This window comes from Clupea harengus, chromosome 19 (genome assembly GCF_900700415.2).
Source record: "Clupea harengus chromosome 19, Ch_v2.0.2, whole genome shotgun sequence".
Lineage (NCBI taxonomy): Eukaryota > Metazoa > Chordata > Actinopteri > Clupeiformes > Clupeidae > Clupea > Clupea harengus.
The window spans coordinates 18094082-18109353 of NC_045170.1; positions in this window are offsets into that span (position 1 = coordinate 18094082).

Below are 15272 nucleotides of genomic sequence, written 5' to 3' on the forward strand. Positions count from 1 at the left end.
CAGTCTCCGCTGCAATATGTTCCCTCGGGGAGTAAATTCACCAAGGTAAATACGCATGTGTGTCTGTATGCGTTCCAGGACTCATTACGGTCTGAGGTCGGTCTCGTTTCTGTATTAAACCAGGGTTTGCGCATAAGTCCAGTGCTATGTCATGCTCACTTGCAGGAAACACTTTGTGGCTTCTTTCATTCACCTCTTTTTATTTGGAACAAACGTAATCGGTTTAATCAATCTTCATTGTGCTCAGTGTAGCTATTTATCACTCGTGCGCAACGCTACGGGAGAACTGGGTGGAGGACACCCACTCTTTGAAATGCACCGGCGAACTGTAGAGGCCAAACATGTACGTCTGAGAAAATAGAGATGGCCTTTCAAATTCTTGTAATCAAAAACATGCAGTCCTACAGATACCAGACACACTGTTCCAGAAGAGACCACAGGTGAAATCTCAAAACCTATGGCTTCAGTGTTAATATTTGCTTATCTAGTTTTTCTAAGGTAATTATTTGGGTTGAACCTATCAACATGTTTCCAGCCTACAGCAGGGCTGCCGGATGACTTTAACTACATCTGAAAGACTGCAGTCCTGTATTTGAATCAACACTGCCACTTGTTACTCCATAACAAACAGTTGTCTTTCACAATGACACCAAGGCCTGTTTAAACACAGCATAGCATCTTCATCAAACAAGATTGCCTGAGTATACAGAGAAATCCGTTCCAGAGCAGTCCCATCCCATTTCTATCATCCTCTTGAGAACCTCTGGCATGGCATTTGCCCGTCTTTTTCTCTGTCAGGATCTCGTTACTAAGAGACTTCTCCACCAAGTCGTGGTCTTTCTCACAGCTGGCGGCACAAAATCAGATTCCTTTGCCCCCTCGTAGGTCTGTGGTGGCGAAATGTGGCGGTGTGCCTGGGGAAATCACTCGGCTGAGTTGACACTCTGAGAGAGGCCCCACGGGTGACCGGCACCTGCAGGGCGCCCAAAAGCTCCCAGAGTGCAAGGTGACAGCTTGGGCCCTTTTTTTGCCTTGGCCAGGATGTGAGGGATGGACCCTGGCACCCTTATAGACCACTTCCGGACGCAGCTGTCCAATCTATGAGCCGCAGACTTCACACTCCAGTGGAATATTTGACAGTTAATTTTGAGGGCTTTTGAGTGGTTCTTGGGAGGGTGGGGGTTGAGGCTTCTGCTGGGGTTGATGCTGGTACTTTCTCAGGGAGTGAAAGCTTGTGGAATTTTGGAAAGGCTGTCAGAAAACGTGGGTGCCCAAATGCTCTCCCAACTCCTCTGCCCTTCCCAGTATCCTGTGCCAGCTGCTTCGATACGCCACCTCCCACCTTCTTCTCCGTCACACTAGTGCATCATACCCACAATTCATCAGTGCAGAGGAGATGGACGTGTGTGTCGTTTCTCACCACAAAAAAATCATCTTGGCCAACTGCAAGCCTGTCAGGAAAGTTGGTATTTATGGCAACAGATTTTCTAAGTAGTACACCCTCTATTCCCTCTCTTCCTCTTCATATCTCAAAACAAAGCTGCTGTTTTTTATCATATCAGGGTAAATGTCAGAGCTAATAGTTTTCAGATATCAGCATTGATAAAATACAAAAGAAAATGAGGACAATTCAGTCAAATACAATGCAGTGTTATTTTTTATCACATCAGGTTTGAGTTATTTCTTTGAGTTGGACTAATGCAACAGGCCAATGACACCCTGTTAGTGTCAAACAGAATCGACTAATTTTTGGATGAACCTTTGATAACAAGTGCCTCAGAGAGACTACGGTGTGAAGATACAGGGAATCTGAGAACGCTGTTTGCAGATCAACCTGTTGCCAAGGCCTCAGAGAATAACACTTAGTTTCTCAGTTTCCGCATGGCTTTGCTGAGGAACTGAGCTGCAGTGACAGTTGTAACTGTGCTGTGAAGATAAGGTGCAACATGCAGATACCTGCAAGTGTTTGTTTTTAATTGGATCTGTTTACCCGCTGCTCTCTGGCAATCCCAGGAACAGTCTAAGGTATACATTTAAGCATCTTTCACCGCACTTAGAGAATGTTGAAGTTGTATCCTGCAGTCAGAATCACTCTGCACCAGAATTTGCATAGCATTTATTGTGCAGGGAATATGTAGGGCAGAGAAGATGGTTTCATGTCAAGGAAAGGATTGCAAATATGAAGGGATAAATAGGCTTGATGATATTATGATTTTGACATATTTGATGTCAAGATTATAATCGGAATGAGTCCCATTTGCTGACATTCACAAGATTCCCAGGCTGCCGTGGTATTTAGATTCTCCTTTTTCTTGGGATTCTTTTCATTTTGTGGTTTCCATAGTCGTTTTAACCCCTGTGGGTCATTCACCGTTTTCTGCCCCCCTCAACTTTCCCCTCCCCCATACCTTCTAAATAGCTTGGACATGCCAGGAACATGTAATCATGTCCATATGAATCAGAGCATGCTACACTCTACCTGTCAAGGTTCTAGACTGTTCTGCCCAGAGCAAATGTTTTCTCGTCGTGTTCTTCTCTCGGGTGTCAGAGCCCCAAGCCTTTATCGGGTAACAAAGCCATAGCGAGTGCAGCCACACACAATTAGAACCCTTCTTAATCTGAGCCCAATTGAAAGAAGTCTGTCAACCATCACCAGACATCATGGCTTGGCTGGATTTTGTCAGTCTGCTATGCAAAGCAGGCAGGGAGGAAAAAGACATTGTAGCTTGACAGGAGAAAGTGAGAAGCTGCTAATTATTATCTGCTCCGCCAGCCCCCAATCCCCCCCATCTCGCTCAGCCCCCCAATCCCTCCCCCCATTTTGGTATTTTTCCCAGAGCCCAACACCCCCAACACCAACCCAACCCAAACCCCCCCCCCCCCCCCCCCCCCCCCCCCCACCCCCATCTCCTTGCCTCAGTGCCCCCTGGAGAGTGAGAGTGTCATGCACAGGGCACCCCAGTGGAGAGGAGAAATTAATTCCATCTACGACCGAGCTTACCTGCCTGCCAAAACAGAATGGTGGCCGTCCGCAAGGTAGCCCATAATGACAGCTGTGACAGGTCGTCAATGCTGAGGGGAAACAACGGCTCCCCCGCCACCTCACACGCTCACCTTTGACCCCTTTAAAAAATGTCTCCCAAGAGTTGTCAGCGTTCCAGTAGCTGTGCCTGTGTACGACAGTGACAGCTACATCCACAGCCATTGCAGGCGGCTGTTGTGGAAGTGATTTAATTTAACAACTGAACTGCTTAAAAAAACTGTCTGCGTCCTTCAGGATTTATTTCAGTCTGGAAAGAACCGATTTGCGTTTGAGATTGGTGTTAAATAAGCTCAAATGATTGGACCCATAGGGGAATATGGGCTGTTAGTGGCATTTGCCAGTCTTGCATATACATTGCAAAATGGAGGAGGACTTTGCCAATCCATCCAGCTGGAACTGACGGATGCTGTGACTCATGCAAATGCTATTTAAATTGAATCAGCTACATCAGAAGACAGACATTTTTTTGGTGTAATGGCCCATTGCTAGACCAAACATGCTATCAGCATTTACCAAACAGGTAATATATAGGGATATATTTTTTTTACATATTGTAAAGAAAATCGACTGTCTCAGAGTGCAGATTCATGGGCTACTGTGAAAACCTCATGAATCAGTAATGAAACTTCATATCAGTCATATTCTGATTCATGTATTTGATTTAGTTTTTCAAGCCGGCGGCTGTGTTCTCTCCATTCTTCGGATTTTCAGTAACCTTGGTGCCTATTGATTTTTCTTTTTGGGGTCTTTCTCAGTCTTGGACTACCATGGCCGAATGAAGTCTCTTTGTGTTTGACCGCTGGACTGATGACTTGTCTAAATAAGAGCGCCAACCGCCAGTGACACGGAACGCCTGGTGCTCTCCCTCTCTCTTTTCCCCCGTCTTTCTCCGTTCACGTCATGATTTTAAACGGGTTGTAAACCTCTGCCACCCACCTGCCACCACTACCACCACCAGCAACCTTGCTTATCGGATGAGGGCTAACATTTGTCCCGGGCCATTGATCGTAAATCCCTTATGTCCCTATGTAAATTGACATTTCATTTGCACACCTTGGCTTGATGAAGTCAGCACTTATAGCCTCTGCTGGCTGGCTGGCTTGAGTGGGAGAGGCAGTGACAGCAGCAGTGCTACTGGCCTCCTCCGCCGGGATTTGAGTAAAAAAGGCTGGTGCAAAGGAGCCAATGCAGTGACTCTCCACGGACTCCCCACGGATGCTGTACGTAAACCTGGCTCTGCTGCTATTGCTGCTGCTGCCATCACTGCTCCTTCTCCTGCTGGCACTCCTGCTGCTGCCCCCCCCCCCCTTCACCAGCTCTCCTCCCGCGCAACCCTCCGCCCCTCCCTACCTCACCTCGGGGCCGGGGGGTATAACTCAAACTCAGGCTGCTCTCTTTAGATTTGCCGTCGCCCCAGAAGGAATATGATTAGACGGGGGGCACATGCAGAAATGGGATTATTTTTGAATTCCTCCATGCTGGTACATTAATTCAGGTCGGAAGGAAAAGAAGAGCGGCAGGAAAGTAACATTTAGCTATCATGGAATTTGAAAACTCTTTATATCCCCACGGGGGAGTGCTGTCTGTCTGTCCCCAGCCGGGGATGTCACTCCGGTGGGTGGGTTGGAGTGCAAAATTGTTTGTGAGAGCATTGGTCTCGTGAATTGATTAGTCTTCCGGTGGATCGATTACTCTGACGGTTGATTGATATCTCTCAGCAACGGGGCGGACGTTAGGCTGACATACAAATGACACTTGACTCAACGTGCTCCTAAACGCTCTGGTGTACAGGCTGTGTAGCATATTTACAGTTGGACTAATCAGATTTTAGTCTTATGTGTCTCAGTTGGTCTAGCGTAGAAATGTCATGGATGAATTTTTATAGGCACTATGGCCTAACTGTGGTAATTTTGTGTTTAAGTCAGTATGTATGTAGTACTAAGGCTCCAAAGAGAAGCACCAGAGGTCTCTTTTCACTCAGGTATTCATGTATGAAAGAATTTGATTTGATTTTGCTTGCCTGAGCGTTTTGATACCATTGTGCACACATCAGGCTGAGTTTCAGGGTTCATTGTTTGCCATAGATGTGTGACAGAATAAGAACAGTGGCGCTGCATTTGAGACAGTATTTACATTTCCCAGTAACCGGTGCGCTTAGTGTAATTGGATGGCTCAACGCCTGCTGTTCCTCGGTAGGTCATGCATGACCATTGATTTAGGATTCTGCAGAAGAGGGGAGACGGAGGGGAGACGGAGGGCAGCGAAAAGAAAGATCCGCAACAGTTGGGAAGCATCTCCGTTTCTGTCGTGAGATACAGTAATAAAGCCTCCGGAGCTTGGTGGAGCTTTCATTATTTATTATTTACTCTGAATAATCCATTATTTATCACTGTTTATTTTATGGATGGTCTTGTTTGTCTTGCCTTCAACAGCACTCCTACCTGTGACAGATTCACAACAGACAACAGCCTTGTGGGGCCTCCTGAGCCTCAAAGCAAGTTTCGTCTGTACCAGCGTGTTGCTGACCAACTTTAAAATTGTTGGTGCAATAAACAAAAAATATGAGAAAATCTCACTGAGAACCACAGAAACAACAAAAAAGGAATATTGATTTTTTTTTCTCTAGTTTTAGCTTTGAAACATCAGTGGATGCCCCTCGAATCCCTTCCCCTAGAAGCTATGTTGACTACGTGTACACTGTGGGGATCTAATAATGCACGCCATGAGATGTAATAATGATGCCCGACATGGGAAAGACCTGTCAAAACAAAAATGTTTGTAGCATCCGTTACTTGCTTTTTACACAGTTCCAGCAATTTACCCCAACACAGACTGAGTTGATATGTCCCCAGCTGAGGAAGGCCCTGATGTCGAATTAACTGAAATGATGAAAATAAACCTTGTGATATTAGAAGCCATCCATCTACTACAGAACCACCACAACAATATGATGTATCAAGAACAGGAAAGAGTTTTTCCAAGTCTATTTTAAGGAAAGAGAGCAGAAAAGGCAAAGAAAAGAAAATGCATGCCATAGCAATCCATCACACGTAAAGCCGAGGGCAAGCTCGATGTCTCTTAAAACACTGCAGTGAGAACACGACAGGATGTGCCGGAGCAGAGTAATCATTCTTATGCTTGTGTTAGCACACAGATAACTCCGAGAGCACATATACCTAGCGCTCGCTATACGGATGTCATCAGAATTTACCCCAGCCAGGCTCAAACGCACATCAAAAACAAAACTGTCTGGCTGAAATATCCCCTGGGGGCATTGCTCTAACCATCTGAACTGGTGCTGTAATCCAAAAGTAGTCCTTGCAGCACCTAAAATGCTGGCACCACATGCTGACCTAATTCACACACCCCCCTGAGTGACTTGTCAGCTGGCCGTCTGCAGGGGTTTTGATGTGGAATGTGACGGCGTGTCACACTTGCCTTCCACACCAGTTTGAATGAAAATCGTCCGCCCCTTACATCAGCTATGCATGTTCAGCTGTTACATCCTTTGGAATAAGCTTCATCCGATTTCTTTTTGATGGCTGGGTTGTGTAACTGATATTCTAGTCAATGGTAGCAGCTACCATTGAGGACATCAAGGACACATCCTCAGTAGTTCTTGTTTTTATGCCTTGCCATCTCACTCTGAATGACCACCAGCTGCAAGTATGCTTTGCCCACTGTTGTCACTTCATGGGCATCCAAGTGGGAGTCTAGTTTCAGTACAAGCACTAGAACTTAAAGGTGTAGTCCACAGTTCTAATTCAATACACTGTCAAATTCAAGGAATTAATCTTCATTGTCCTCTAGCTGTCTGTTCAGTGTATGTGTTAAAAAAAACCTCACACTATCCTGGCGCTGTAAATGAGAAAACAAACATGGTGGCTTGGACCGAGTCATAGACATTTTTAGCCAATCAGCATTGAGCCTCAGGAGCACGGAAGGCTGTTGAGCTCAAATATCAACAACCAGAATTGTGGACTACATCTTAAAGCAGCATGAGTGATGCCTATAGGGGGTAAACTAAATTCAGCATTTGGCCCACAATAAGACCATTAAGGAATACAAAGTACAGTTCACCTTTGTCTACGGCAAGTTCATGTGCCCTTACAGCAAAAAAAGCCAACAGCTGTAATCAAAACATACTGAAGTAGGTTTTAATTGTATGCTAACAAGCACAGAAATAAGTGGCTCTAAAGTGGCTTATTTGTGTGTTACTAATTTTCTACATATTTTTCTATAGTATGTATTTATAGGCATTGTAGTGACTGTGTACATGTACACATCATGTGATTTGATTCCTTTGTACTGCTCCACCAGTCTGGTGTTGTCTTCCCATGAATTGTACTGTTTTCAATGTAGGCAGGAGACTCTCCATACGATTTACTGTGACTCTTCTATGGTTACTGCGGTTAGGTACAGGCATATCACAGACGTAAATCTGAAGACAGAGGAGCAGCCTTTAAATATTTTCCACATTATCACCTACACCAACCTCCTTACCTTGCTTATCAGAGAGGCAAAAGCCAAGAGACTCTAAACTCTTTCCAGACTGAAGTGAAAAATATGCTGAGATATACTCTAGCATACATACATACATAGACATAGCTATAGTCTACCAGAACTAGGCTGCTCCCCTCCCCAAATATAAGAAGTCCTTTATTTAAATTAGGGGTTGGCTACGGCCCGTTTTTCTAGACTTATCTGTCTGACAGAGCCGTACCCAGCAGGTGGTCTCATATTGCACCGTGTGTGTGATAGTGTCTCGGGAGACCTGATAATTACACCTGGCATACAGTCCCCGAGACTCCAGGGGCGAGGCTCATTCATTTTGCTCAAGCTGAGACCTGTGCACTTATTTTGCTGAAAGAAAAGGTCGCTCTCACCACTAAGTAATTTTATGCAGGGTCTCATGCATTGTATCAAGAGAAAAAGGCGCATCAAAGTCGTTACAGTAATGCTGTATGGATCGATCACTATAAGTGTGGTGGTGAACCAGGCCAACCAGTGGCCCACAGTTCTGATTAAAAGCAGCGATGCTGTATTGGGCGGGAGGTTGTGAGTTTCTTTTTTTTTTTTTTACTGAAACTGAAACAGTGCTCTGGTTCTGTGTAGTGAACCATGGAATTTGGAAAATGATGTAGAGCCTGCTCTATCAATAGCACATAGTTTGTCTTTCAAAATGCCAATGAACACAGAAATAATTACCACAATAAAATGAAACTACAAATACCCGAGATGAAAACATCAGTTGCTTAGAACCGTGTTCTTCTGCACTGAACTATGTGAAAGAAAGAAATTAATTTCAATTGAATTTGCACAGTAAGCTTGCAGGCACAGCATCATTAAACTTTTTTCTGTATTAAAATGCGGTTAAAAAGGGCCGGACAACTTGAATTGTGAGCAACTTCAATTACAGCTGTGATACAAACTGATTCATGGTTCAGCGACTGTGGTAAAAACGAATCCATAGAGAAAGTTAACCGTTACACCGCTAATATATTCCCCGTCATATGTTGTGTGGGTCAAATTTCTACAGTGGCTGCGCTACAATTTACAAAAACACAAACAAATGGACAAAACACAAGCCAATTAAGAAAACATCTATGTATATTTGATAATACATGTGCAGGACTTAGGACACAACACACACAACAAAACCAAATAGGGCAAATGTGCTACAACGACCCAAAACAAATAAACAACAACCACGCTGCAAATACAGAAACGATGCAAAGTGAAAAACACAAGCACACAAAACAAATGCACCAGAAAAATGTTGCATATCCCATCCACACATATTTTTGGGTTAACTATTCCTTTACCTCTGATATTATCACCAAACACTGCTATAACCCCAGGTTCCTATTTGTTACCATTAAAATCCACAGTATCAGCTGCTCTTCCCACAGTGCCTTGTCAGATGTCTCTCCTAAACCTGTGAGGAATTTCTGCCCTTTTCTGTCTGTAAAGTTCTGGGCTGTGTTTCATGAAGCCTTCTTAACGCTATGTAATTTGTAAGATACTTTCGTGAGATTGGTCTGGACCACTCTTAACTATACTTAAACACAGTTTTCAGATAATTGTAAATAATTCTTGTTGATGTTCTTTCTAATTATGATCACCCGTGCTCCAGTCTGAGTTGTGCCCATCAAACTCATCGCACGCATACTCAAACATACGCGAATGACAAAAATCGATGCCAGAAACATGTACACAGGAAAGTTTATCTTAGGGGAACTCCTATAGATCATTTGGGAAAGAAAATGCGTAGAAAAGTACGTAAGATATACCATAAGTCTTCATAAAATGCCGTTAACGGGAAACACAGCTCTGATGATCACTCATCTCCCCCTGCATGCACTAGACATCTCTTTCACACTGGGGTAAGTCCACCGTGACCGTAACTCACATCAAACCCATTTCTCTCTCCCACTTAATAGACTCTTTTTCTCATATGAATACCATAATATATACCAAACAATTTTCAACCTATTTCCAGATCCAAATTCCTTGAAAAAGTTGTTCTTTCTCAGCTGCTCTCCCAATTTCTTTCCTCTGTCTTGACCTCTTTTCCGTGGCTTCCAGTGCAAAAGGCGAATTGAGTTGAAGGTTGTACTGTTTGTTTTCAATGCCCTTAATAGGTTAGCCCCATAGACAGTGAAAGAGGGTTAGCCCCTCTCTCTCGTATGGTTTCTCCTTCAGAAAATCGAACTGCTCCGCTTTGCGCTCCTCCCTGAGGCCTGGAGAACTTCTGTTGTGTGGACGACGGGATAAGCAGCGTTTTTCTGTTGCATTTCTTTTGTGTGTTTGTGTGTTTTTGACTCTGCATCAGTTCTGTATTTGCAGTCTGTTTGTTGTGAATGTATTTGTTTTGTGTGTATAGCATGTTTCCTAAATGCTGTGTTTAAGTGTTGTCAAATTGATGTAGATGTTTTCTTAATTTGCTTGTGTTTTGTCTATTTGCATGTGTTTTCTTCAGTTGTAGCTTGTTTGCCCTTGTAGGCCACCATCAAATTCAGTATTGACCTAGACCTAGGTGGTGATGGGAGGGGTTGATGTGGTTTTACAGTTGTGCCCAAAAATGAATGCTTATTCTGTCAATAGCTAGTCATCCTTGTGTCAGTGGAACCCCATTTTAGTTTTTCTTTGTCTGCGAAACACAAAAGGAGTTGTCTCTTTTCCTAGAACATGGCTTTCTTCTGTTGTGAATGTGAATGGTGGGCTGTCTCTTCTGGTCAATCACATATTGCAGGATAACCCATGTTATGCTGTTCTTACAGACATGCGACTGAGTGGATAATAGATGATTTTTTATTTTTGTATTTTAGGGTGAATCATTCTTTTATGCGTGACAAGTGTTTGTACAGCAGGACTGTTGTCCAGGAATAGATCCAGGGTTGAGGGACTTTTCTTTGTCAGCAGTCTTGGGCCTCCCTTCAGTCTTCAACCCCCCCCCCCCCCCCCCCATGCAATTGTATAATGTTTCTGATGGGCCTGATGCTGTGATGCTGCAGGTATATTGTATTGAGGAATGCATGTATTGCGCTATACAGTGAGGCTGGAGCAGGTTTCAGTGGGAATGAAGACATATCGAGAATGATTGAGGTTGTTACAAGTGTATGACAGGACTTCTGTCATTGGTTAGACTTGATCTAAGGTTACATTGGATTGCTGTAGTGTTGATTATCATTAGTCAGTGTGCCAGTAATGCAATGACAGATGCAGTGAGTGTTCTATTTTCCTGATATGGGGGTAAGCAAATCAGATCTGACTGTTTGATCAAAACTGGATCAAGGATCAAGAATAGGGCAGTGTTTAGTGCAGTGTGGTGTTGAGTGAGACCGATTGACCACTGTGCGACAGCAGTGGAGTGCTGGTGAGTGGGATTCTTACTGAATTGAAAAAGGAAAAAATCAGTTTTTTTGTCCTGTTTATGAGTAGGACTGGTGCTGTGGTGATGTTTTGAGTACCTCTGTTGCTCTGAGGAACACGGAGCTGGAGAACACGGAGCTGGAGAACACGGAACTGGAGAACACGGAACTGAAGAATCTTCCGGGCTGCTTGTGGTGTGGCGGCTGCTGTTCTCGGGCGTCTGGAGAGGCTCTGGCGCTGCCTGGCTGAGGAGCCTGACTCCACGCCAGCTAAATATCAGCTCATTAGAGCAGGCAAATGGGGCTCAGTTGGAGAAATGAAGGCCTTTCAACATGAGAAGGGTGGAGGAGGCAGGGACGAAGGGAGGGAGTGGGGGCCACAAATGAGAGGAGGGGGAAAAAGGGATGGAAGAAAGGAGCATTTTCTTTTATTTTCTATAATACCCTTGTGTGAAGCACATAGCTTTCTTTCGCTATGTTCATGTTCAGTCCTCCCCCCTTCCTCTCTCTCCCACTCTCCCGCCTCTCTCTCCCCTATTCTCCTTTCATCTGCCTCTCTGTCTTTGACTCTTTCACCCCTCAACCTTCCCGTCTGTAATTTCCCGGCAAAAAAAAAAACAGCCTCCACTCTCGCTGCCTCCCCAACCCTGCCTGCTTTCCCTTTAAATCTCATTACGGTAATGATTGTTAAGAACATTGTTAGCAAGGTCAGTGGTGGCCTGTTGATTGCTTTCCTTGCGCTGCTGAATGCTCTTGGTGTAGTATAGCCAAGCCCAAGGATGGGACCACTGCACTGCAACCACCAGCACCCTAGCATGTTGCTACAGCGGATGCCATTGAGTTTTAGAGTGCACCTCACAAATACTGACACACAAGGCTAGTTCACATAAACAGGTGTGTGTACAAGAGTATGTGTGTGTACATAGGCTATATGCTGTGGTCTTTATTTTAACCAGTGTATTTCTGCCTTTTGACTCCACTGTGCTTTGAGGCTAAGTTTGTTCCCAGCCCAATTTCTACCAGTGAAGTGGCTTGCATGCAGAGCGCGAACACACAGTACCGCACCGCTCGGTAATAAAAATGGAAAGCCGTTCCTCTCTCCAGCCGAGAGGGAAGCACAGACGGAGACAGCGCTCAGTAGCACAATGGAAAAAAAAGTATCTTTTTCTCGTTTCTCTGTTTTCTGCCGAATAGGCTCGCTGATTTCTCCTTATGGGCGCCAAATTGGAAGGGAAATTGACATGCCATGGCTAATGATCACATTCCTGGATGGAAAAGAGAGACAGAGAGAGAGAGAGATGGACAGAGAGAGAGGGAGAGAGAGAGAGAGATGAAAAGATCATTAAAGAGCGAGACGCAGAGGAGAAGCTTGGTGGTGTGTTGGTAGGTCTGTCGAGGGACACACAAGAGCACTCAGAGTCGGGGGGAATATGCCACTTCAATGGGCAAGATGTACCAGACTACTGGAGCGGACATCTGTGTCAGGATGTACTGCCTAGCTGTGCAGACAACTAGCTCACAAGTCTGCGCCCCCACGCTAATGAACAATGTGGTTGTGAATACTAGCAGAGGCATTTTTGGCCGTAGATTGTAGCACAGTGTGCCAAGATAGACTGTGTGTCAGTACAGAGTGCCAGTTGATGTGCTCATGCTGATTATTTGTGCAGATGTCTGTTGCTGTGCTGTGTTCCCAGTGCGGACCTGTATGCTTTTCCCACTAAGCAGCCTAACTCACTGTACCAGCCCGGATGTTTGTCGTTTGTCACTACACAGAATATCAGCATCACTGTTTTGACTGTGCAGATTTTTACTGCTGATATTTGTTGTGACTGATGCAGCGCTCCACTGTGCATGTTTGCGGGTGTGATTAGAACCTGTTTAGACATCTTTGGCTAGACCGCACGCGCCGGGGCAAATGAGATGTTTGTTTTGTGCTGGTGGTGTTGAGCACCAGACCAGACGCCTTCGGCAGCATGTCATATCGGTGCGGATGTCTGTGCTGGCAGGAAAGGAGAAGGGGCTTCTAGAGGTTTGTGTTGGATGGGCCAGTGCCCGGGGCAGGAATCCATCTTTCACCTGCGTGAAATTCCACCTTCACCAGGGCGAGGCCATTCCTGGAGAGCTGTGAAAAACGGTTTGGTCTGACAGGAACAAAATGACTTGAGCGTGGGTGTCATTTATGTGTGTGTGGTTGTGTGTGTGTGGTTGTGCGTGTGTGTGTGTGTGTAAGGGAGTGTGTGCGTTACATGCGGGGGTGTGTGTTTGTGTTGGTAAGATGATTGGTGTTGTGCACTTGGAAATCTGCCAAGGATTCCCTGAGGAAAAATCTGCTGGTTGGGAGGTTATTAAAGTTCCCCTCAGGAGAGCCAGTGTGGGTTGCTAGTTCATCAGGCAGCTCCTAACACTCCACAGGGAGCCACCGTCACCATCTCCGACTGCAACATACCTGTAACACCATCTCCATCATTCCGAGCTCTCCCCAACTGCAGTAGGGAGATCACATCAAACGCTTGATCGAAAGGCAGACTAATTTGTCGTGATGTCGGTTTATGCTTCGGTAGAGATTTAGATTGCATTTAGAGTCATGTACATCCCCGAAGCTTTTGATAGCAAGGGTCTGAATCAATAGCATAAAGGCAAAGATGAAAGGCCAGGGTTATGTTGTATCTATCGTGGATGGAGGCTAAAGCTGTTCCATTTGAAAGACCAAAGGAGGTATTATTAGACACCATGCTAGGCACTGCTGATAGAATCCCAACAAGGTCATGTACAGGTACAGTAAGGCTGAGAATTTTGTCTGGCTTTGCGGGAGAGACTGTTTGCCTCTTAACCCTCTGAAGTCCACGCTCCCTGTGCAGGGATATGGTGGTTTTTATGGGGAATTGCTTTTAAAGCTCAGCCAGTTTTTGTCGGAGAGACATAGAAATTACACCCCCAGAAACCTTGAACCCTTTTCTTTTCAAATGTACACAGTTTGAAACAAATATATAAATAAGCACTTTGTAAGGAGAATAGGACTAGTCTCTTGCACTTTTCAGTCTCTGAGTGAGGTTTCAGCTCCTAACGACCCGCCCATTAGCAAATGACAGCTATTCATATGATAAGGGTATGGTAATTCAGTGATCTCTATTGGGCCATGGTGTGTCAAGAAATCCTGTGGGGGGTACGGGCCACAAAGACATTCCAGGGCCATTAGGTAAGGGCCATTGTTCTTGTCTGAGGTGTCCCAGGTGTGTTTACACCTAACTCATCAATATGCATTTGTAGGGACACTAGTTTTGAAAAGGTACAGGTCACTCTAAAATTATAAATATATAGTAGTGAAACCACACACACTTTCTAAATGCTAAACTCACCTTTGTAAAACTAACACTTATGTTTACAAAGTTCAGAGTTCAAAAGCCTTGCTCCAAAATCTTTACAATGTATTTTTTGTACAAAGTCTGAGCACCTCTGAAAGTATGTTTTTGGAAGGGTTTGTTTAGATTTGATTTAAATTAAATCTTTTTTTACTACATTCCTTTCATTCCCATGTTATTATTGCTGAGGTATTCTAGAATATAATCATACATGCCACTTTTGCCTCAATGTTTTTAGTTAGGTGAAATAAACTAAAATATCAAGGCATGGCAGACTACCTAAGAGAGTGAAAAACAGGCTCGGACTCAGTAGTGTTAAAGCCGCAATCCAAAGCATCTTAACCTTTGACCAGAAAGCAGAAAGCAGCATGTTCAGTAGTGGCTGCCCGTAACGTATGGAGACTATAGATGACTCACCAGACACCATGGTAACCCTTCAATAGTGCACTTCAAGTGAAGTGACAAGGCCGCGATAAACACCTACGTAACTGATTGCGTCTTCGCGCAGCTTGTGGTGTGGCTTTGCTACATTCGTTTATCTAAGCACGGATTTTTAATGAATGTATTTGTAAGGGACTTACGATACAGGGACCTCACGTTATAGCTATAGGCTGTACATGAGCACTAATCAGTCATTTGGGCCCTCTGTCTTTTATGGGAGCCATTCAGGGTGAGTGCCGTCCTCAAGGGAAGCACAGTTATATGCAGACCTGTGCTCCGAACACACAGCCATCTGTTTTGCACACCCTAGACTTAAACTGCCGGCTCACTTCGCTACACCATTATAAAAACATACCCTCAAATCACACTACACCATATGTCGGTACAAAATGTTTTCTAAAGGATATAGCTAGAGGCCTGAGAAATGCAATTTTCCCTTTCCTGAATTTTTATTGCTGATTTTTAATGCCACCTAACCACGTAGTCTGTGCACCTGTTCGTTTTTTGAGGTGATGAAGTGTTTGTGATGTAGGCTTTGTGCCATGCAAGGACATA